This window comes from Pan troglodytes, chromosome 23 (genome assembly GCF_028858775.2).
Source record: "Pan troglodytes isolate AG18354 chromosome 23, NHGRI_mPanTro3-v2.0_pri, whole genome shotgun sequence".
NCBI classification, from domain to species: Eukaryota; Metazoa; Chordata; class Mammalia; order Primates; family Hominidae; genus Pan; species Pan troglodytes.
In genome coordinates this window covers 36847393-36869958 of record NC_086016.1, presented here as the reverse complement: position 1 = coordinate 36869958, position 22566 = coordinate 36847393, and the positions used below count along the sequence as shown (strand labels likewise).

Here is a 22566-nt window from a genome sequence, read left to right as displayed (position 1 = left end):
GCCTCCCAACTCTTATACTACCTCTTAACAGTCCATGGGTGACCTGGCCCTGCCGCTGGTGTCTTTGCTGATGACTGTCATATAGGCATGGCATACTCACTGGCTCTGAGTATCACACATGCAAGGGATCAGACCCATTGGCCTAAGTTGTTGAGCTCCTGCAGATAAGCTGTATTAGACCACAGGATGCCAAGGGGGCTGACTCCATGCTCTGCTCTTTCCTAGACGTCTTCCTCCCCATCCCCACTGGGGTGTGCTGTGCTCTTTTCCGCATTGACTGTTGCTAGTCTGAGCTACGAGGGCATTCAGTGCTGGGTGCAAGGGCTACAGTGCTGATGAGAACAAGGCCCTTAGCTTCACTGGGCTACAGTCTACTGCGGGACTGATATGTTCACAGTTGACCAGAGTGCGACTTGAGGCAGAATGGGAGATGTAAAAACAAATGTCCTGGGGGTCATGGCGAGAATGTGGAGGGCAGATAGTGGTATATTCTGGTCAGGGATAATGAGGCTTCTGTTCCCTCTGCCACCATCTCTTCCCACTCTTCCTCCTGTTCACCTTGCCCCAGGTGTGCCCCTTCCCTGCTGTTTCTTGAGCACACCCAGCAGGATTTGCATCCCTAGTGTCTGTGTGCATCCCTCCTTTGTTTCATTCAAGTCTCTATGCAAATATCAACCCTCTCATCAAAGAAGTCTCCCTTCAACTCTCTGTCTACAGGAGTTCTGTTCTATCTCTGTTATGCTCTGTCGCCATACACTGCTTATTCTTTCTAGCACATTTCACTATTTGACGTATGATGGATGTTTATTTGTATATTTGTTTAGTTTTTGTTTCTTCCAACTAGAATGTGAGCTCCATCAAGGCAGGGATTTAATATCATTTTCTGCTGAATCCCCAGTACCTGGAAGGGGACCTGGTACATTCTAGGGGCTAAATTGATACTTGTTCAATGAATGGGTGAACAATACAAAGGCTCCAAGCAGATAGTAGACGCTAGGCTGACCTTGACAAGTGGGTGGGATTGAGTTGGGTAGGCATTCCAGGAGGAAGCATTAGCCTAGGCAAAAGCATGGGAGCCAAGTGCAGGAGAAACACAGCTGGTGAAAGGTAATTGAAGGAGGAAGAAATGAGGGTTGGTGGCCAAATAAGGAAAAGAAACTCTCACTCACTTTGTGATTGTTTTGGTCGCCCACCCATCCACCTCTCTCACCTCCTCTTCTCCTCCATTCCAAACATTGCATGTCCCTCAAGGCTCAGCCAGAGTCTCACCTCTGTAATAAACCATCAGGCACATGCTTTGACATCTCATACATTTTGGTGACAGTCCTGCCTTTGTCACTGACAAGCTGTGTGACCTTGCAGGCAGTATTTCTTCTTATAGCCTGTGTGACTCTTACAAGCTGTGCTACTCATGTAACTGTTACCTGCTCTCAGCATTTCAGGTCTACTTCACTGGATCATGAACTTTTTCAGGACTTGGCCCCAGTTTCATCAGCATTATGAAAAAACAATTAAAAACAACCCCCAGGATTAGGAGAAATGCCGGGGTGAATCTGATTTTTGGTTCTACCTCCTGTCTAGCTATGTGCTTGGGCAAATCACTTAAACTTGCTGAACCTCAGTGTACTTATCCATAAAATTGGAGTTAAAATACTGTCTTTGTGGGGTTGTTGTGAGGATTAAATGCAGTTCCATTTAAAGTGCTTAGCACAGGGAGGTGCTCAAAATAATTAGATCTTGCCTCCCTCATTGTTAGTTCTCATTCTTAACCCTCTCCCCTGCCAAAGGTATCCGAGCTCCCAGCAGCGTGAATCTTCCCATATGGCCAACTCTACAACTCCCCATAGGACCTATACCAACCCAGGCATCCAGGGTTCTTGCTAATTTAATGGGTTGAATTTTCAAGCAAACTTAACCTCTCAGAGGGGATCATAAGCCCCATTAATAAGAGGAGGCCTTCTCAGGTCTCTTGTAAAGCAGCCTCGGGTGTCATGCAGAATTTATCATGACAATCCAAATGAGATGGCAAAAGTATATTTCCATTTGAAAACCCCGATTACCCATTTGCTAATGCAAGCTGGCGCCGAGGCAGGGGTGATATTTTTATTTATTTGTGGTTCAGTGTTTGTTCTTGTGATGATGTGTTTATCCTTCTTCCAAGGGCTTTTTGGAGCCCATCCAGCAAATGGGGTGCATTTATTTGCTTAGATTCTAATTACATTATAGAACAGCCAGGGATGGCACATTGCAGTTTTTCTAGTCTGCCTTTCTTCCAAAGCACTTGGGAAGGTGGATGGAAGAGAAATGTGATAAAGCAAGTGTCTCTGTTTAGCTGGTAAATTAGGACCAGAGGATGTGAGTGGGGCCACTTTGAGGGTGAAAAAGGCCTAAATCATCCCTTTCAGTTACTTACCATGAAAATACCTCACCTTCTGATCACGTAGGTCAATGGGAGTTCTGTATCTGCAGGTATACCCTGAAGAAAGTACTTCTTTCTTTCTATATTCACATAGTAATAAATCATAATACTTACTGAGCTCCTTTTATATTTCAGGCACTGTTCTAAGCACATTAGTTGCATTACTTCATTTGAACGTCATAAAAATATTTTTAGATAAGTATCTTTGTTATCACCATGTAACAGATACAGAAATGGAAGCATACAGAGGTTAACTTGCTCATGGTCAGTTACTAAATGGTGGAGTTAGGTGTCATAACCAGGCAGAATGGCTTTAAAGCAGTGCTTTTAACTGTAGTAATTTATTAATATTAATATAACACATTGGTATTTATTATTAATATAGTAATAGATGTATAAACAATTGACAGTTTGATAGATGACTGTGGCCAAGTGTGCTGTTTAAAAATTTTTTTTATTGATATATAAGAGTTGTACAGATTTTTGGGGTATATGTGATATTCGGATACCTACATGCAACGTGTAATGATCAAAACAGGGTAATTGGGATGTCCATCACAAGTCTGCCATGGGATTCTCAATTCATTTTTTTTCTTCCTGGCTGCTTGGCTCAGAGTACACGTCCCAGCATCCCTTGCAGTGAAATGTAGTCAGGAGACCAGATACACCAATGGAACAGGAGTAGAAGTAATGCGTGCAACTTCTGTATTCCATGGTTAATAAGCAGTATCCAGTCCTGGACTTCGCCTGTTTCCTCCCACTGATTGGATACGGTTGACAACCGGGTTTGCCTCAGAAGCCTCACATTGAGGTTCTCCCACCCCAGCCTGGTTCCCATGATGCTTTTATGAAGCAGAGGCTGCCTACCTGCCTTGCAGTGTTCTGGGAGAGAGTCTTCAATTTCCTGGCCCTTTACGTGATTGAATTGTTGAGTCTCTGTTATGGAGCCCTTACTCCAACTAATATAGTGACTTTTCTCCCCCCTTTCATAGAATCAAATAATTTTTTCCTTTAAAGGTAATCCAGACTAACTTTTGAATCTGTCACCTGATAGAGCACATGCTGAAGACCTTTACTTGTAGATGGCTGACTTCCTACTGAGTCTGCCTATTCTATATTTAAAAGCTCTATTATTAGAATGTTTTCCGAAGTTTAAATTCTAAGCTAAAATGCAATTCACATGCATGGCTCCAGTGCTCCTTGAGGCCATACAAAACAATTGTGATTCCCTGCCCTACATCAAGAGCCTTCCATTTTCTGAAAACAATAGTCATGTCCCATGGATGCTCTCCTGGGCTAAATGTTCTCCATTCCTTCAAGCTTTCTTGTTTTGAGATCCACGTACCTACTTCTGACTATACTCCTGGGTGTCTGTGGTCCTTGAAACATAGTGATTCAGGACAAATGCCAACCTTGCTACACGTGTGGTTTGCCCAGCTTGGAAAACAACAGAATAATCACCTCTTATTTTCTTTTCCACGCTTATTTTCATTCATCTTGATATAAATTCAACATACTTTCTGTGTGTTCCATGATCTTCAGAACTTGCAGATATGGTTTCAGTATATGCTAGGCATGGCTGATTTACTTTGATCCTTCTGAGGCCTGCACTGTCTTATTGTCCTGTCTGAGGAAAACTGATTTTGGGACACAAGTTCAGGACTTAACAAATATCCCTCTTTAATCCCATACTGTGCCATTTACTTCCCACACTGTCCAGGAAACACTGCTCCCTCTCGATCCTGCCATCTGATATTTTTTCCCAGGAAGATGATTGAGCAGTAGAAAGAGTTTTGACAGAGAGCCTCTAGAAAATAATAAATAAGCTTTAATTTGTCATTCACCAACCCCAACACTGGCAAGCCACATACCACATCATTTATCATCAACCTAGTATTTAGTTTATGTGCACAAAAAGAACATTTTTAATACCAGAGATGACTTACTTGACCTTGCAAACCGTGTTACTTAGACTATTATTGTATTTAGTGATGGGTTATTAAAAAAATCATGCCTTATACAATAGAACACCTTTAAGTCTCTATCTTAGGTTTGAATAATTTCCTGATAGGTAGTAAAGGAAACAGTTCAGTTAATCAAAATTAAAGATACTTTAGAGAGTCTGAATGGAATAAATGGATGTGGCATATGAGGGTGTTAAAAGTGTCCACAGAAGAAAGAACCCTTTGAGGTTTCTCTTGGAAACACTAATTTCCTGTATACTCTCCCTCTTCAAGTTTATCTCTATAATCTATTTCATCCCACTGTATGTTACTCTTTCTCTCCATCTCCCATTTCCCATCTCCTAGCTTTCTCTCTCTCTCTCTCACACACACACACACACAGACACAAGGATTGCCAGAAGGTTGTTTTGCATGGCTACTTTCTCCATACATTTTCAGCTTTGCTTTTAGGTGTCCTTGGTGTTTCTGGTTAGGTATGCCCTGGTAACTCCTGTGACCACTGCCTGTTCAGATCTGACCCTGATGATTCTCATCCCCGGCCAGGTCATTTCTTGGCTTCCTAGTAGAGTAGAGGGTGATGTCTTTATTTCTGACATGCACAGACGTTTTATAGACTTGTCACCTTCCCTGGAACTACCTGGGAGTCAAGAAGATTCAGTAGCTCAGTTACCAAGACTGAGAAAGCACAAGAAATAGATAAAAAGACCCAATATTCTATTATTTCCAGGAAAATTGAAGAGTGATTGGTATAGGAACAGGGTGAGATAGGTGCTTTTGGTCAGGGGCTGCAGGCATATATGTTCTGCGAGGACAAGTGTCAGTTGGCTGAAGCTGCTGTAACAAAATACCATAAACTGTGTGACTTCAACAACAGCCATTTATTTCTCCCAGTTCTAGAGACTGGGAAGCCCATTTGGTTCCTGGTGAGGGCTCTCTTCCTAGCTTGCAGATGGGCACCTTCTTGCTGCGTCCTCTTGTGGTGGAGAAAGACACAGCTCTAGCCTTTTCCTCTTCTTAGGCACTAATCCTATCATAGGGCTTCCACCCTTATGGCCTCATTTGACCCTATTCCCAAAGGCCACACCTCTTAGAAGCCTCACAGTGAAGTTACAGCTTCAACATAAATTTTTGGGACCACAAACATTCAGTCCATAAACACAAGAAAAATAGACCTGCTCTTTTTACATCCCAACTTGGAGTCCCAGCTCTGCCACTTACTAGCAAGAAACATTAATCCTCCAAACCTCAATTTCTCCCTCTATAAAATGGGGCTCTGAGAATTTATGTTGGAGGTCTTTGTGATGTATAAATGCTCAGGACATGTCACTTCCCATCTCCTTCCCTCAGAAGCTAGATCACACTTCTCTTCATCATTTGCCTTTGAGTAATAAGATATACTTTTCCAGGTTAGGCTTATCAGTAAAGTTAGCATTAAACTGGAAGAGTTTTGAGGACAAGTGTGTGGATAAAGAAAATAACAATATCTTCCCAGTGAAGCTAATTAGAAAAGAGGGCAGAGAGCCCATTTTCTCTGTAAATGCAGCCTCTCAGTATCCACTCACTATCCTCTTAAGTCTTATCAGTGATTTCATAAATGTAAGAAATCAGTGATGAGAAAATTTGAGTGCACTTCCCCACCCCCCTCCCTGGCCTCACTACTAACAAGTTGGGTGTGAATGAAAACTGGGCTTTGTAAATGCCAGGAACAGTCCATGATGACTATGTGATGTCCTTAGTAAAGATTTGTCTATTGAACATATATTTACTTAGAACCTCCAGGTGTTGCATTTTAATGTGGAGGCTGGAGAGTCACAATTTCAATGGTGAGTAACATAGGGCGCCGTGGCTTCATTCACACAGTTCTCTCTGCCTTGAATATCCTTCCTCCTGACCCCCTTGTCTGCCTGGAAAACTGCTATTCAAAATTGTTTACACATCATATTCTGTCTGATGCCTTCCTCATTCCTCCTAAGTATAATTACTCCCTCCTCTGAGTTCTCATGGTGTTTGCTCATAGTTTCATTTTAATATTTATCACACTAGGTAGTAATGATTTATTACACAGGTCTCTAGGCTCTTGGACAGCAGAGACTGTACCTTAATAATTATCCTTTTGAGACCTTGTATGAGTCTCAATAAACATAGTGCTCAGTGAATGAATGAGTGAAAGAATGGCAAATCTCTGTCCTAGAGAACTCAGGTTCTGGTAGGGAAAGAGCATTTATATTTCATATAGATTCTACAACAAAAATAAATGACAAGTTTTATTATGCACATTTTACAGATGGGAAAACTGAGTCTTGCAGAGGTTAAAAAACTTGCTAAGGTCACACAGTGAGTAATTAGAGGATTGGGGATTAAAACTGAAGCCATTATTCTTCCCACTTCTCCATGGACACGATAAACTGATCTGAGGATTCTGGGAGCCATGTGACCTAAGATGAAATCCACATTCTGCAGAATTGAGAGTGTCATAAGAAGGTTGTAGGTTCTTCCAGGTCTGGGATAGATGGAGGAGGCTCAGAATGGAAATTAAGGAGGTGATGGCCTCTCACTGATCAGAAAATTGAGACTCAGATGGGACTTGGGATTACCTGAAGCAAGGCCATCCACCTCCTGAGGCCAGCTCTGCCAAATTCATTCCCCACTTCCCCCAGGGGTGAGGGCAGCCTGAGAGACTTGAGAAGGAAGGAGAGATCATATTAGATCCAGAATATCTATTTGGTAGAGTGGAAATGCCCTGACGTTTGATCCCATTTACTTGAGTAAGACTTTATATCCAGGCATCTCAGGTTTTAAATTACATGTCAGAGGCAATTTTGCTCTCTGGATGTGACATGCGGGGTTGTCCTTCAGGCAAGCCAATATGAGCTTAGTGCTCAGCCTCTCCCTGTCTCCACGAAGGGAGGCTTCTTGGTTTCATTCATTCAGTAAACCTTTGCTGAGCATCTCAGCAGGGCCAGGCCCTATAGTAAGGGTTGGGCATATAGACAGGAATAAGACATGCTTCTTGGTCTTAAGAGGCTCTTAACATGATCATACTAATGGCTACTATTAATCTGTTGATTCCTTCAACATATATTTGTGGTGTGCTTACTCTGTGCAAGGCACTGGATCAGGCACTTGGGATCCATCAGGGAACAGGATAGACAAAAAGCCCTGCCCTGTAGCAGCTTATATCCTAACAGGGGGAGAGAGAGAGACAATAAATAATAAACATGATAAATAAGTTAGATTAAGTTAGATAATATGCTTGAATGTGATAAATGCTAATGAAAATGGGAAATAAATAAAAGGACAGGGTTGTAGAAATTGGAGTGCTGAGAGTGAGAGAGGGTTGCAATTGTGAATAGGGTGGCAGGACGACACCTTGCAGCTGATGGCATAAGATGAAAAATGTGAAGGGGGAAGAATGAACCACAGTGATATCTGGGGAAAGTGAAGCAGAGAGAAAGCTCTCACAAAGGAGCTTGGATGGAGTGTGCCTGGTGTGTTTTGAGACGCAGCAAGGAGCTCCCTGTGGCTAGAGTGGAGTGACTGAAGGAGAGAGTAAGAGAGGAGATTAAGAGGAAATGGGGGTGGGCACAGCCTGTGAGGCTCTGTGCACCACTTCCAGGCTGTGGCTTTGATTCTGGGTGAAATGGGGAACTGTATAGAGACATAGACATGTTCTTCCTTACAAGGGGAGAGCTTCACTCTCAAATTCCTCCACAGGTTGGGGCAGAGAGACCAGGGAAGAGGCTGTTATATACTCCAGGTAAGATGACAGTGACTAGGTTAGCTTGGAGCTGTGGAGGTGGTGAGAGGTGGTCAGACTGGGGACTGAAGTCATCATGCTGTGCAATTGATCTCAAAAATGCATTTCTTCTGTCTAACTGAAATTCTGTAGTCTTTGATGTTGGTCATTGAATTCTTAATATAACCCCAGGAGATAATATTTTTCTTTGTTACTGATGAGGAAACTGAGGCTTAGTTTCAGGCCACTTGCCCAAGGTCATGCTACTAATCAGTTGTAGAGCTGGGCCTCAAACTCAGTGTCCTTCTGGGATGAACAGTACCATTGGTGCCATTGGTTGACCAGCCTGCGTTGTACCACATCAACTGCTAAGTTGTGTTGGGACAGAATTTTGGGGGCAGAGGCAGGATTTTTCTGGTAGTGACAGTGCATTTGAAATCTGGAGGGTTAAAGAAGCACATCCCATTAGTGTGGGTGGGTGAGCATGAGTACTCGATTCCAAAGGAATCCCAGGCTCTGCATCAGAGTTAAGGAGAGTTGGAATCAGAACCAGAGAGTGATAGAGGCAGGAAAGGAAACCAGGGTGTGTCGATGCCTCCAGAATATTCTGGTCTTTGTAGCCCAGCCTCTTCCCCCTCTGTCCTCATAAACCTTCCAGGGCTACACTGGTGAGTCTGACACACAGAGTTAGACATTTTATTTTAAATTATCTTCTATATAATTCCATTGGGAGGTCAGCAAAATAGTTTTTGCAGGTTTGGGAAGATTTCCCAGAAGGAAGGGTGTTTTCCAAAGCCCATTGTACGCAACAGGCAGTTAATAGGAACCCAGTGAGACTCTGAGGGCCCCTGAGTGCCCTAGCCCAGAGCAGGTAAGTAATAAAAGGTAAAATAAATGTCCTGTCCACATCTCCGTGCCTTTCTCAGCTTTGGATATTTGTTTCCATGGAAGGGAACTTCTTGTCTTGATCTTACTTCTGAACATGAGGAATCAAGCGGAGCAAGGATGGAGCAACCCAGAAAGCTTTCGTGGCCAGTCCTATTTATAGAATTTTCAAGGTAAAGGGACACTAAATTACAGTTCTCAGCTGATGCATTAATCTCTCCTAGCAATCCTGACATATAGCCTCTTCTTGCATGCTTTCAGTGATAGAGAACTTCTTAGACTACTGATGGAGAAGAGATAGTTTACAGTTAAAAGCAAATAGGCTTTGGAATTAGACAGATATGGGGAAAAATCCTACTGCCATTCAATACCTGAATCTCTTAATTTTTTAGCAAGTTCCTTGACTTTTGGAGCCTTAAATCTCCCATCTGTGAAACAGAAATGGCTTCCCTTTCTAGTAGGTTGTTGTAAGGATCAAGCCAGGCAGGATAGTTTGTAGGTTGCTGCAAGGATCAAGCCAGGCAGGATAGTTTTATGGTCAAAAGCCTGAGCTGAAGGCAGACTGCCTGAGTTCAAATCTCTCTTCTGCTCAAAACCTGAATATTTCCGAGTGATTTACCTAACCTCTCTTAGGTCTCATGTTGTTTAACTCTAAAATGAAAGTCAGAATACAGTATTACCAACCTCATAAGCAGGCTGGGCTGCTGCCAGTTAATACATCACCTGGATATGCATTAGCAAAAGGTTTTCCTTCCTCCAAGTGGACACAGCTCCACACCTGCACTCATGATTTGGCAAGAAGCATGCCTCTCAGCCAAGTGGACCCTTTCTGCAGAACATGCCTGCATAACAGTTCACAGTGACCCTGCTCATGGTGTTATTGCCATGATTAATTCCTGTGAGCCCCCCAGAACACTGACTCCTGTAATAAACATTCAACATAAGTAGTTATAATCATGTAAAAGTATCATCTCCTAAGACAGTCCATTGTATTGTTGGAGAGCTTGGACTATTTTGTCCCTATATTGTCCGACGAAATCCATCTTCTAACCGCAGATTTCCACACCATGCTCTGTGGCTTCATAGACGAAGTCTAAGCTCTCTTCTGCAACATCACCAGCGGCACTGTTCTTGTAGAAAATTATTAAAAGGTCCCCAATTCTCCACCGTTCTCTGTATCTGTGGCCTTGGCCATTGGACTTTGCATCTCCTTTGGTCAAGAGTTAGAATCCACTTTCTCATCTCTTGAATCTGGGTTGGCGTTGTGACTTAGCCTTTTGTGCTTCCATTCTTTCTTGGAACTTTGCCACCACCATGTGAACAAGCCCAGGCTAGTCTCCTGGGTGACGGTGGACACATGAGCCACATACCTCCATTGCTTCATTGATAGCCAGGCAGATGCCAGACATGTGAGTGAAAGCATTCCAGACCAGCTGTTCCCCCAACTGATGCACTAGATGACCACAGATACAACAGCAAGGCCAGCTGAGATTAGCCGAAGCCTGGCTCACAGACTTGTGAATGAAAATCAACGCTTACTGTTGCATGCCTCTGAAGTTTGGGGGTTATTTGTTATGCTGAAATATTGGGGCACTAGATAACTGATACAGGTCTGGACTTATTGGTGGCTGTGTCCAGACTATGTCCTTACTGCAGATGGAATTCAATTTAGTCCCTGTGATCAATATTTTCCTTTCTCTATGTCCCACTGCCCACCTAGCTCTGCCCTGTCCCTGCAGCTAGAGTGATTATTTGCTCCCCACAATTCTTTCCCTGCCACCTCCTAGATGAGACGGCGGGGACATGACATGTTCTGGAGAAACGCAGCACTGGCCCTGGGGCTTTCTCTCGGCTGGTCTCGATTTCAAAGGACATTTGATTCTGGCACCGCCACACAGTGCTGGGCTTAATGACATCTCAGTGCTCCCACTGGAAAAACCCTGGTTTTTCCAAGGGTATATAACTTAGCTATTATGACTCACTCTAGGGTAAAACTGGGCAAACAAGCCTTCCTGCCTGAAGGCGATTTTGATTTTTAAATTATGAAATAAATCATCCTGAGCTTTTATGTTTTTGGGGGGTTGGTTTGTGTTTTTTTCTTTTGCTCCAAACTTCCACTGTAGCTTTCTAGCCTTGGGATTATTTTTCACTTGGCTCTCTTCTCAACCGAACTGTATTTGTTTTGTAAAATGACAAATCACCCCTGTATACTCCAGGCCAGACCTGTGCCGGAAGAGCATATGGGCACAGAAGTCAGAAGTAAAGCAACAGAGGTTAGCTTCACTTCACCAGCGGAGCTCAGGGTTCAGCAGGTAGAAGAAGAATTCTCAAGCCATGTAGGTATGAGGACCGGGTTTGAATACACACTTGCCTGATGCTTAAGTTCCTACTGTGGTTGATCTGTTTTTCTTATTATGCCTGGGTATCGGTTTCCTCATTTAAAAAAATCTCTCTAGAGTTGTGAAGACCAAACATCTTAAACCTGCAGTTCCCAACCTGTGGGTCAGACACTTCTCCATGGCTATGGGTTTATTGTTTAGAGGTCTACAGTTGTCTGTAGAATAGACAGATCTGATGTCTCACAAATTCATATGTTCATTTTTTAAAAAATGTATAAAGAATCACCAATGCACATGTGAAATGCTTATTTAATTAACAGGCATAAATTCCTTTAAAGCATCTCCACCTTCATCATAGATTGTAGCCATTAAATACCTTAACAAACAATTAGTAAGTATTAAGTACATCACATCTATCATGGAGGAGGAAATTGGTTACATTTTATTCTAGATTATGTGTGAAGGAGTCTCTGCACATGAAATCTTCAGGAAGCAATGTTCATATATGAAAGGAGTAAGGGTGACTGAACATTTGGGCATGGGGAATGTATATAGGACAAAGTATTTTCCTCTTGGGGATATTGACCAGGTTTGTGGATAGGAATTTAAGGTGGGTGCAAAGGCTGCAAGCCTAGGAAAGCACTAGCAAAATCGTCAGTGGCAGGATCCTGATTGACTGGGAACCACAGCCTCCAACCATAATTATGGTGACAGCTATCCATGTTAAGGAAGACAAGTATCAGTCCAAAACAGGACACAGAACTGGGAGAAGGTGACAGTCTAGCTACTCATTGGAAATCGCCTGTACTGAAGGAGGGACACAGTTCCCAGAGGGCTATGGTTTAAGTAGACATCTCTGCAGAATGTGCATCCTCAGCCAGCCTGCTGTCACCTCACTCAACACCTTGAACCTCCCTCTCCATGTCCTTCCATGATCCCAACAAGTCATCAGCATGCTGATCTCTCACAGCCTCTGCTTCCTAGTCTCTGGGGATCCTTTCCTCACCCAATGTCAGCCATCCACCATTATGGCCCTGCTGTTTCCTGAAGCAGAAATTTAAAATTTTAACACCTCACTTCCCAACCACAACCTCCAGTCATTTCCGTTCTCATTCACATTCTTTTCTCGGAGCCCTCTAATCTTTGACCTTCCACTTTCTTCCTATCCATCAACCTCATCTTGCCTTTCTCTCCTTTTCAAGCCTAACCCCCATGACCCTTCGCTTTGATCGCTCTCTTGCCAATATTTTTAATTTCCTATCCTCATTCTCTTCCTATCTATCTTATCAGCTTATCAAGACTTCCACCTGGGATCACCCATCATTCTGCCCTTTCGAATTCTGAGCTGACATCACCTCTGGGTATATCAGTGAACTACACAGACTCAGCCAACAGAAAACCATGGAGAAGAGATCTTGTTATCATTACTGAAATTTTGATTTTAAATGGAAAGTTTATTTTCAGCCAAGAAAAAGCTGGTGAGAAAGAAGCAAATGAACCAAGTATTTGTTTATGTACTTCACATTACAAGGCTGGTTAAATGATTTTATTCATTAGTAATTAGTCTATTCAACAGCACTGTGAAGTAGGTATTATTGCTCTCATTGTTTATATTAATCAGAGTGACACTAGGAATACTGCTAATAATGGTAACTTGCATTTCTTGGGCATTTTCCAGGTTCTAGGATCTGTGAACACCAATGTAAATTTCACTCAGATTTGATTTTTAAGTACAGATGAGGAAATTAATGCTCAATAAGTCCATGTGACTTGCTATTGTCAGACAGCCTGGGCTTGGCCATCTGATTAAAAAAACAGTGGGCTTTGCATAATGCTAAGCTGCTATAGGTCATGGGGCTCAGATTGGAGAAGAAATATGAAATATTTACAAATGTGAACCTGAAAGAGCCAGTTCTTCAAAATGAATCCCAAGAGCCTAACTGAGCCTAAATTTAAAATAGTCAAGCAGTCATTTGCTAATTAGAGGTCACACATATCTTTTAGTTCCCTGAAAACTCATTCCTCTGGTTTAAACTTGGGACCTTCAGAACTCCCAAATGTCTAATTTGGGAACTAACCAATCAGAGCTCACCTGTCTTGGCCAATCAGGGATCAACCAATTAGAACTAAGCAAGTTTGAATGCTTCATTTGCATAAATGAACCTGGGTGTGAATTTTCTCTATAAAAGCAAAACTCTCCCTTTGTTCTCTGGATGGCACCTTTCCTTTACATTGAAGGTTGCATCTTCCCAATTTGCAATCACTTCTCTGGAATAAAGTCTCTTTCCTCAAAATTCCTTTTTAGAGAACTTTTGTTCACATGTGCCCAGGGTAACAGAGCTAGGAAGTGGTAAGCTTGGGAGTTAACCTAGACTGGTTTACTCTCATATTGCTTATGTGGTCAGATTCACCAAATTGGATTTTGTTTCTTCAGATTTTTCTTTTGCTTTTACCAAAGTTACACTGCAGTAAAGTAACTGCTTCCCTTTTTCTCAGACTAAACTTTTTACAGTGCCAATATTTATTTATTGGTGCTTCCAACACACCCTGTTATATTCTGCAAATCACTATTTGGTGGATATTTACAAATTCTCTACAAATGGCTTGTATGTGAAGACCTCAGTCATGACCTCAGCCTGGTGGGCACCAGTTCCACTTTCTCAGAGCAGTGGATTCAGGGGCCAGTGTGGCCTCTGTTTGCATCTGAGGGTGGGTGGCCTTGAGACAGATACCTGGGGTGAGAGTGACTGCTGTGGTTTCAGTCCATTTCTTGGAAGATGTCCTGGCTTCTCCAACTGGTGGACTCCTTGTCCTTCCCTAACAACGTGTCTCTAATGTTTGTGTGACTCTGGGTCATAGTTCCTTCTGTTTCATGTACCATGAATGCTGTTTCTTGACTCTTTGCATGTAAAAACTCACTCAAAGCCTAGCCCAAATGTCACATTTATTTTCTGGGTTTTTATAGTCCTGGGTTTTTATAGTCCTTTGACTAACTCTTCACCTTTCTTCATGTGAGCACAGTTTTTTTGAAGTATACAGTTAGTTGAGGAGTGTTTGTGTCAGTCTCTCAACTTCAAATCTCTGCTACTAGCTATGCAATACTGAGAAGGCCACTTAATCCTTCCATGCCTATGTTTCTGTGTTGATAATTTTGGAGATGATATTTACTTCATGGCTAAGAATGTTATGCAGCAATGTTGGTTGTGAAAGTGCTTGGCAGATTAGAAGGTGTGGTATTCACTGTTGGGTGGCTGATCCAACCTTTATTCCCAATTCTTTCCTCCCTGGCTTCCTTTTACTCTATAGGCTAGAAATGCTAAATACTCACTCTCCAGCTTCCCTTGCAGCTAAGGCTGGCTATGGAACCTAGGAAGAACCCTAGGAAGAACCAAAGGAGCACACACGGAGGTCCTCTGGGAGGCTCTGCACAGTGCTTGAAGTGAAAGCAGTTATATGATAGCAATGCAACAAGTTAACACAAAAACAATGATCTCTAGCCTTTTTGTCATGTGATATAACTAATGTCTTTATCATGTAAGCCACTATTATTTGTGTATTCCATTACTTGTGGTTAAAAAGCATTCCTGATAGTGTAGATTCCCAATAAGTGTTTACTGAATATGAATCTGTATTGCATTGTGAGTCTTGGGGGCAAAATTCAATAAAATTATCATCTCTGCTCTCTACAGTTTTTAGTGTTTGTGTCAGTTTCTCAACGTCAAATCTCTGGAAATCTCTGGTATTGAGAAGGGCATTTAATCCTTCCATGCCTCTGGATTGTTACACAGGTGGGCTCAAACCATGCTGAGTGGAATTATATTCTCTTTCTTCCTCCCAATTACGAAACCTGAGTACATCTACCCAATCTCCCTCCTTCTAGTCTTTGCTCCAATCTATCTTATCTTTTGTACAGACACCAGACTGATGACAACATTTTCTCTTCTCTAAATTCTTCAATAATTCCCCGTGGGTTTCACATTAAAGTCAAAAATACATGTATAAGGTAATCAAGTTTCTCAACAACTTAATTCTGATCTACATTTTCAACCTCACCTTGCATTGCATCTTTACGTCCTCAGTGCCACACACTCATTTTTTTTAATTGTCCTTTCTTTAAGCAGACATGTTCCCACATTTTTCCCCAGAACTTAGAATACCTCTGCCTCCTCTCTATTCATCCCAACTACTTCCTTTAAGGTAGAATGAAGCTCTACTATCATATCTATTCATCCTGACCAGCAGGAACGCAGGCTTGCTTTAAAAGGGGTAAGATGGATAGGAGAGACATTAAAAGAGAAAATCAATGGGATGTGGAGGCTGATAATTGAGCCAAAACGAGAATTCAGCCTGATGAAATAGAAAGGGTCAGTGAATAAGTTCATACATTTGCAAGAATTTTTAAAAGGCTACCACTAAATCTACTCATTCATTCCAGCAGGAGTAAATCACCAATCACCACCATAGACTTATATCTTGCAAAGCTATGGAATCAATCAGAAGCTTTTTGTTTTTTGGCAAAACACATCTCAGATTACTAAACTGTAACTGTTGTGCTGAGTTTCCACCTGGCTAGAACCCTTCCTCCCACACGGCTCCAGAAAAACGTGATGAAGAACCATATTATCCCTAATTGAAAAATTGTTCTTGCACCTGCGAGTTGTAAACTTTCTGCTTCAATGGGGGCCACGTGCCCATTTACATGAGGGCTGCTAGAAATACACAGGCACACAGGGCCAGCCCCTTGGCTCCTGCAGTGTGTTGGTTGTTTACTGTCATTGCTCAGAGGGGTGTGAGTGAACATATGCACATTTTTGCTTCTTTCTTTCTTTGGGGAAAGGAAGTGAAGGCACCTGAGCACATAAAACTGCAGTCCAAGTTCACATACAGAGAGTGAGGGAAAGTTCACCTAAAGCAATTCATGTCTTTTGTGATCAGAAATTCATTTGGAAGGGAAAATTTCAGGAACATCCAACTGCCAAGCAATTTCTCTTCTGTCCAAAAAATGTGTGAAAATGGCATTAAGTGTGTTAGCAATGGGAAATGGAAAGCACCAATACTTAATAAACAACTGTGTGCAAGGTGTTTTGCATACTTTCTGCTATGGTTTGAATATCTGTCTCCTCCAAAATTCATGTTGAAATTTAATCCCCAATGTGGCAGTATTGAGAAGTGGGACCTTTAAGAGGTGATTGGAACATGAGGGCTCTGCCCACATAAGTGAGTTAATCCATTAATGGATTAACGGGTTATCATGGAAGGGGAAGACACACTTGAGATCATATGCTCAGCCCCCTCACCATGTGATGCCTGGGGCCACCTTGGGACTCTTCAGAAGAGTCCCCACCAGCAAGGAGGCCCTCACTGGATGTGGCCCCTCAACTTTACACCTTTCAGCCTTTAGGGCTATAAGAAAGAAATTCGTTTTCTTATGAATTACCCCATTTTAGGTATTCCATTATAAGCAACAGAAACTGGACTAAGGCACTTTAACTGAGAAAGTTTGTGATAAGCTTATCTTTGTGATAAACTGAGAGGAGAGGAAAGCATTTCATAGATTTAAAGAGCGAGGCACTGTGAGCTGAAGTCTTACCTGGAGCAAGCTGGTAGAGAATGGTGAAGCTGGCTTTCGTACCCATGACAAGCGGATGCCCCAGTCACTTTCAGTCATCCAACCGGTAGACATTGAGGGCCTGTAATGTGCCAGGCACCAACCTACAACACATCCAGAAACATATGAGACTGAACACAATGTGTATAACCTTAGGAAATCAAAGACAAGCTGTACAAGTATTTGGCATTTGACTGTGCGGTTCTTTAGGCAGAGATCATGGTCCAGAGGGGTTAATTAACTTTCCCAAGGTCACAGAGCTAGTAAGCAACAGCATTTGAACTCTAGTTTATTCTGGCTTCAACTCCATGCCCCTTTATTGGATGCAGGACTCAACCTGCCTGCTCCTCAGCCAGTAGACTTGTGTCTCATTTCTGTACCACACAGCCCTTTCCCTCAAGGCTCTCCCAAGTCTAAGCTATATTTTCCCATGTTTCAGCCCTTCACTGCCTACTGGGTGGTTATTAACTGATTCAATAAATTACTCTGTGCCAAGGTTTTAATGGGTACCTTAATGTCATGTGGAGCCCAGATAGCACACTTGCATTTTTAACAGCGGCTTTTAATCCAGACCCATTCACCTTAGCTTAATTCAACAAATGCGATCAGGGTAGCTGTGTACAAGGCACTTTGCTTTGTGCTATGGGGATGTAAAATAGAAAAGGCTCGGAGTTTCTCTTCAAAGAAACCCCAGGCTTTAGGGCAGGGGTGGGAGGGAATGTAATAAGAAACCTGAATACACAGAAAAATAATGCCAAGTAAAATTTTAGAAGCATGTTTTAGGAGCACAAGGAGGATACATTTTGGCTTAACCCAAATAAATGACTAAAGGATTCGGATTAAAAAAATAAGGGCCCTTGTATCCTAACCCATGAAAAAAGAAACCAAAATCCAAGTTCAAAAGCGTAAGACATGGGTAATCTAGCCTCACAGAACATGTGTCAATGGGACTTAGGGACCAGAGGTTCCCAGCGAACTACCATCAAGAACACTACAACAGCCTCCTAATTGGTTTTTGGCCTTCAGCCTTGACTCTTCTGATCTATTCGCTCCTCTGGGGCGAGCTTAGAGAAACTCAGTTCTGATCCTCCTGTTTAAAACCCTGCAGTTACTTTCTGTTTCTGGTAGAATAACACTGAACCCTCTGGACAAATGTGAAGTGGTTGCACAAATAAGTAACTACAGCTTCAGGGACGGGTTCTGTTCTGGCTCATCCATGCACAGTTACATGACACCTAGAATACTGTGTCCATCATGGGTCCTGTGCTGTAAGAGGGATAGAGACAAATCTGAGTCCATGCAGAAGATTCTACTAGGATGTTGAAAGTGCTTAATTTAACTGGTGTCATGGGAGGAGAGATAAACAACCAGTAGATGTTTGAATGAGAAGACTAAGAGATGGGACAGTGCGTGGGAGTGCAAAGACCAAAGGGTTAAATTAGGCCTTCAATTAGGCCTGAAAGAAGAAGGGAGAGTCTTGTCCTTGCTCATCTTAGAAAGAAGTACCAAGGTCAAATGATAAAGGTTAGAGAGAGTAAGACTGTGGCTTCATTCAAGAATGTCCCAAAGATCAGAGCTGCTCCAATATGTGCAGAGAAGAGTATTTGGAGACAGCAGTTGAGGGTTCTTTTTCTGATACCCCAGACTCACCTTGCACAACCAGACTTGCTTTCCTACTGCTACTGCGAATGTGGCCTAGAACCAAGGACACAACTGAGATCCTGAATGGATATGAACTTCCAGAAGAGCCAGCAGTCTTGAAAAACAAGACTTTTATTATTGTTGTTGTTTTGAGAAATAAAGTAAGTTTAAAAAAAAAATTCTGAACGCTTAGCTTTGAATATCAACAAGAAAGTCTTTCTCATGGAATTTATGCCAGAATCAATAGTTTGGGAAGAAAACATGACGGCATAAGAGCTAATCTTACCATAGTTCATTAATACATTTATTCAGGAAATATTTATAGAGCACTTACTATTTGCTAGGCTTTATTCTAGACACTTGGAAAATAGAAATAAATAAAACAAAGATTTTTGCCCTCATGGAACTAGCAACTGGTAGGGTGGACAGACAGCAAAAAATAAACTTAAATCCTAAGTTAATAATGTGCTGTTTAGAAGCTGAGAAGATCTATGGAGAAAATGCAGTAGAGTGAAAGAATCAGGAATGCTGTCTGGAAGGGAGCTGCAAGTTAAGAAATGGTGGTCAGAGTGGGACTCATTGAGAAGCTGAGATCTGAGCCACAGCTTGAAGATGTGGGAGTTAGTTATTTGGATAATTGAAGGAGGAGTGTTTCAGGTGGAGGAAATAGCTGGTAGAAAGGCTGAAATGCAAGAGTGTGGTCAGCACGTTTGTATTAAAGAGGAGCGAGGAGGCCTCTGTGGCTGGAAGGAGCAAGTGAGGGGGAGAGCAAAGGAGGTGAGGTCAGAGAGGTAAGCAGGGCCCAGGGGAAGTTTATTAAGGGCCTTATAGGTTAGCATCAGGACTTGGCTCTTTCTCTGAGGGACATGGGGAGCTATTGGAGGGCTTAGATCTGAGGAGTGATGTAATCTAACTTAGGTTTTAATAGTGTCACTCTGGCTGCAGTTGAGCATAAACTGTAAGAGACCGAGAATGACAGTGGGGAAGCCAGTTAGGTACAATTGCAATAAACCAAGCAAGAGATGGGCTGGGCATGGTGGCTCACACCGGTAATCCCAACACTGGAAAGCTGAGGTGGGTGGATCACCTGAGGTCAGGAGTTCAAGACCAGCCTGGCCAACATGGCAAAATTCCCTCTGCACTAAAAATACAAAAATTAGCTGGGTATGATGGCATGCACCTGTAATCCCAGCTACTCGGGAGGCTGAGGTAGGAGAATCGCTTGAACCCAGGAGGCAGAGGTTGCAGTGAGCCAAGGCCCCACCATTGCACTCCAGCCTGGGTGACAGAGTGAGACTTCACCTCAAAAAAAAAAAAAAAAAAAAAAAAAAAAGATAGCTGTGGCTCAGAAGAGATGATGCTATGGGTATGGGAAGATGAGGTCAGAGACTGGAGGTATTTTGGTCGTAGAGCCATGAGGATTCCCTGATGAAATGGGCAGATGTTGTGAGAAAAAAATTAGAGGAGTTGAGGATAATTGAAAGGTTTTGAACTTAAAGTCACTCTCCATGGAGATGGGGAAGACTGAGTGGAGGTGAAGTTAGAGGGGAGAGATTAGCAGTCCAGTTTTGGACAATTTAGGTTTGAGTTGCTCATTAGACCTCCACATGGAGATGTTGAACACACAGAAGTCAGGAAGTCAGGATTTCAGAACAGAAGTCTGGTCTGAAGGCATGAATATGGACTGGGTTTACAGAGAAGTCTTCCTTCCCCTTACCCTGTAGTTGCATTCCTAGAAAACCCAACGTATAATAAAGCAATGTTAAAAAAGGTATTTACTTGGAGTTAGCCTATCTAAGCTCAGATCTTTATAAACAGTGAGAGAGTAACACAGGACAGAGAAAGATTCTTTGTGGGGGACTATCTCCAACATTGCAGGGCAACCTGTATCCCTGGCTCCCACCCAGTAGAAGCCAGCTATTGCCCCCAGTCACAGTGACAACTACGAAATGCTTGTGTACATCTCCAAAATATACCCTGAAGGGGTTCTGGCATTTCTCTGGTTGAAAATCTCTGCTCTGCATACTCTTCTCCAGGCTTTAAAAACAATGTGTACACTGTTGGCTCCCAAATCTGTATTTCCAGGCTGGATCTTTCTTGCATGTTAGAGCCCGTAGAATTCTAGACACTTCTGCTTGAATGTCTTGCAGGCAACTCAAGCTCAACATGTCCAAAGCTGCATTTATCTTATCATTCTGTGTCCCTAACAAATCTGATTCCTTTTCATTTTTCCTTAATGTTGTGCACCCAGCCACCTAGTTGCCCAAATCAGAAATTAAGGCATTGTATTCTTGGCTATTCCTTCTCCCTCAGCTCTAACCCCTAAATCAGTCAATCACCAAGTCTCATCATTTATACCCTCTATAGCTCACCAAAGCACCCACTTTCCTCCAACCCTGCTGTCATTATCCAAGTCTAGCTTACCATCTGGAACACCACAACAGCCTTCTAACTAGTTCCTTGTCTTTAGTCTTGATTCCTTCTATTCATTCTCTCCTCTGGAGAACTGGGGTGAGCTTTGGGAGGTTCAGGTCAAATCGTTAATGTTCTGCTTAAGAGCCAGAAGTTGCTCTTCGTTAGCTTTACGATGAACCGCAAAACTTTGGACAGTTGTACATTCTTTCATCTACTCTTCCGTCTGCATTATATTTGGGTAACTCCCAGTTATCCATTATTCTAAGCTATACATATTTTTCTTCAGAAGGCATTCCTGATTGCCTGATTTCAAGTACGGGTTAAAATTCTATTTTGAACACTTATACACTGTTAATGGGAGTGTAAATTAGTTCAACCATTGTGGAAAACACTGTGACAATTCATCAAAGACCTAAAAAGTAAATACCATTTGACACAGCAATCCCACTACTTGATATATACCCAAAGAAATAGAAACTATTGTATTGTAAAGCAGGATATTATCCAGGAGAACTTCCCCAATCTGGCAAGGCAGGCCAACATTCAAATTCAGAAAATACAGAGAAAGCCACAAAGATACTCCTCGAGAAGAGCAACTCCAAGACACATAATTGTCAGATTCACCAAAGTTGAAATGAAGGAAAAAATGTTAAGGGCAGCCAGAGAGAAAGGTCGGGTTACCCACAAAGGGAAGCCCATCAGACTAACAGCTGATCTCTTGGCAGAAACTCTACAAGCCAGAAGACAGTGGGGGCCAATATTCAACATTCTGAAAGAAAAGAATTTTCAATCCAGAATTTCAAATCCAGTCAAATTAAGCTTCATAAGTGAAGGAGAAATAAAATACTTTACAGACAAGCAAATGCTGAGAGATTTTGTCATCACCAGGCCTGCCATACAAGAACTCCTGAAGGAAGCACTAAACATGGAAAGGAACAACTGGTACCAGCCACAGCAAAATCATGCCAAAATGTAAAGACCATCAATGCCAGGAAGAAAGTGCATCAACTAACGAGCAAAATAACCAGCTAACATCACAATGGCAGGATCAAATTCACACATAACAATATTAACCTTAAATGTAAATGGGCTAAATGCTCCAATTAAAAGACACAGACTGGGAAATTGGATAAAGAGTCAAGATCCATCAGTGTGCTGTATTCAGGAAACCCATCTCACATGCAGAGACAAACATAGGCTCAAAATAAAGGGATGGAGGAAGATCTACCAAGCAAATGGAAAACAAAAAAAGGCAGGGGTTGCAATCCTAGTCTCTGATAAAACAAACTTTAAGCCAACAAAGATCAGAAGAGACAAAGACCATTACATAATGGTAAAGGGATCAATTCAATAAGAAGAGCTAACTATCCTAAATATATATGCACCCAATACAGGAGCACCCAGATTCATAAAGCAAGTCCTTAGAGACCTACTAAGAGACTTAGACTCCCACACATTAATAATGGGAGACTTTAACACCCCACTGTCAACATTAGACAGATCAACGAGACAGAAAGTTAACAAGGATATCCAGGAATTGAACTCAGCTCTGCACCACG

At 42.2% G+C, this 22566-nt stretch overlaps 2 long non-coding RNA genes across 8 annotated transcripts in view; one reads left to right on the top strand and one right to left on the bottom strand.

Annotated features, from left to right (window-relative positions):
- LOC104003756 (uncharacterized) overlaps nt 1-15031 on the top strand; it is a 248053-nt gene extending 233022 nt beyond the window's left edge. For 3 of the 7 annotated variants that reach the window (XR_008541791.1, XR_008541786.2, XR_008541785.2), the window contains one exon: nt 2555-15031. This is a non-coding gene — a long non-coding RNA (uncharacterized LOC104003756). The remainder of the gene's footprint in view (nt 1-2554) is intronic. The other 4 variants (XR_008541787.2, XR_008541790.1, XR_008541789.2 and 1 more) reach the window with 4 other exon arrangements.
- Nucleotides 14311-22566, bottom strand: part of LOC134809725 (uncharacterized) — a 527418-nt gene continuing 519162 nt past the window's right edge. Inside the window, exon 5 of the long non-coding RNA XR_010156150.1 lies at nt 14311-17055. This is a non-coding gene — a long non-coding RNA (uncharacterized LOC134809725). The remainder of the gene's footprint in view (nt 17056-22566) is intronic.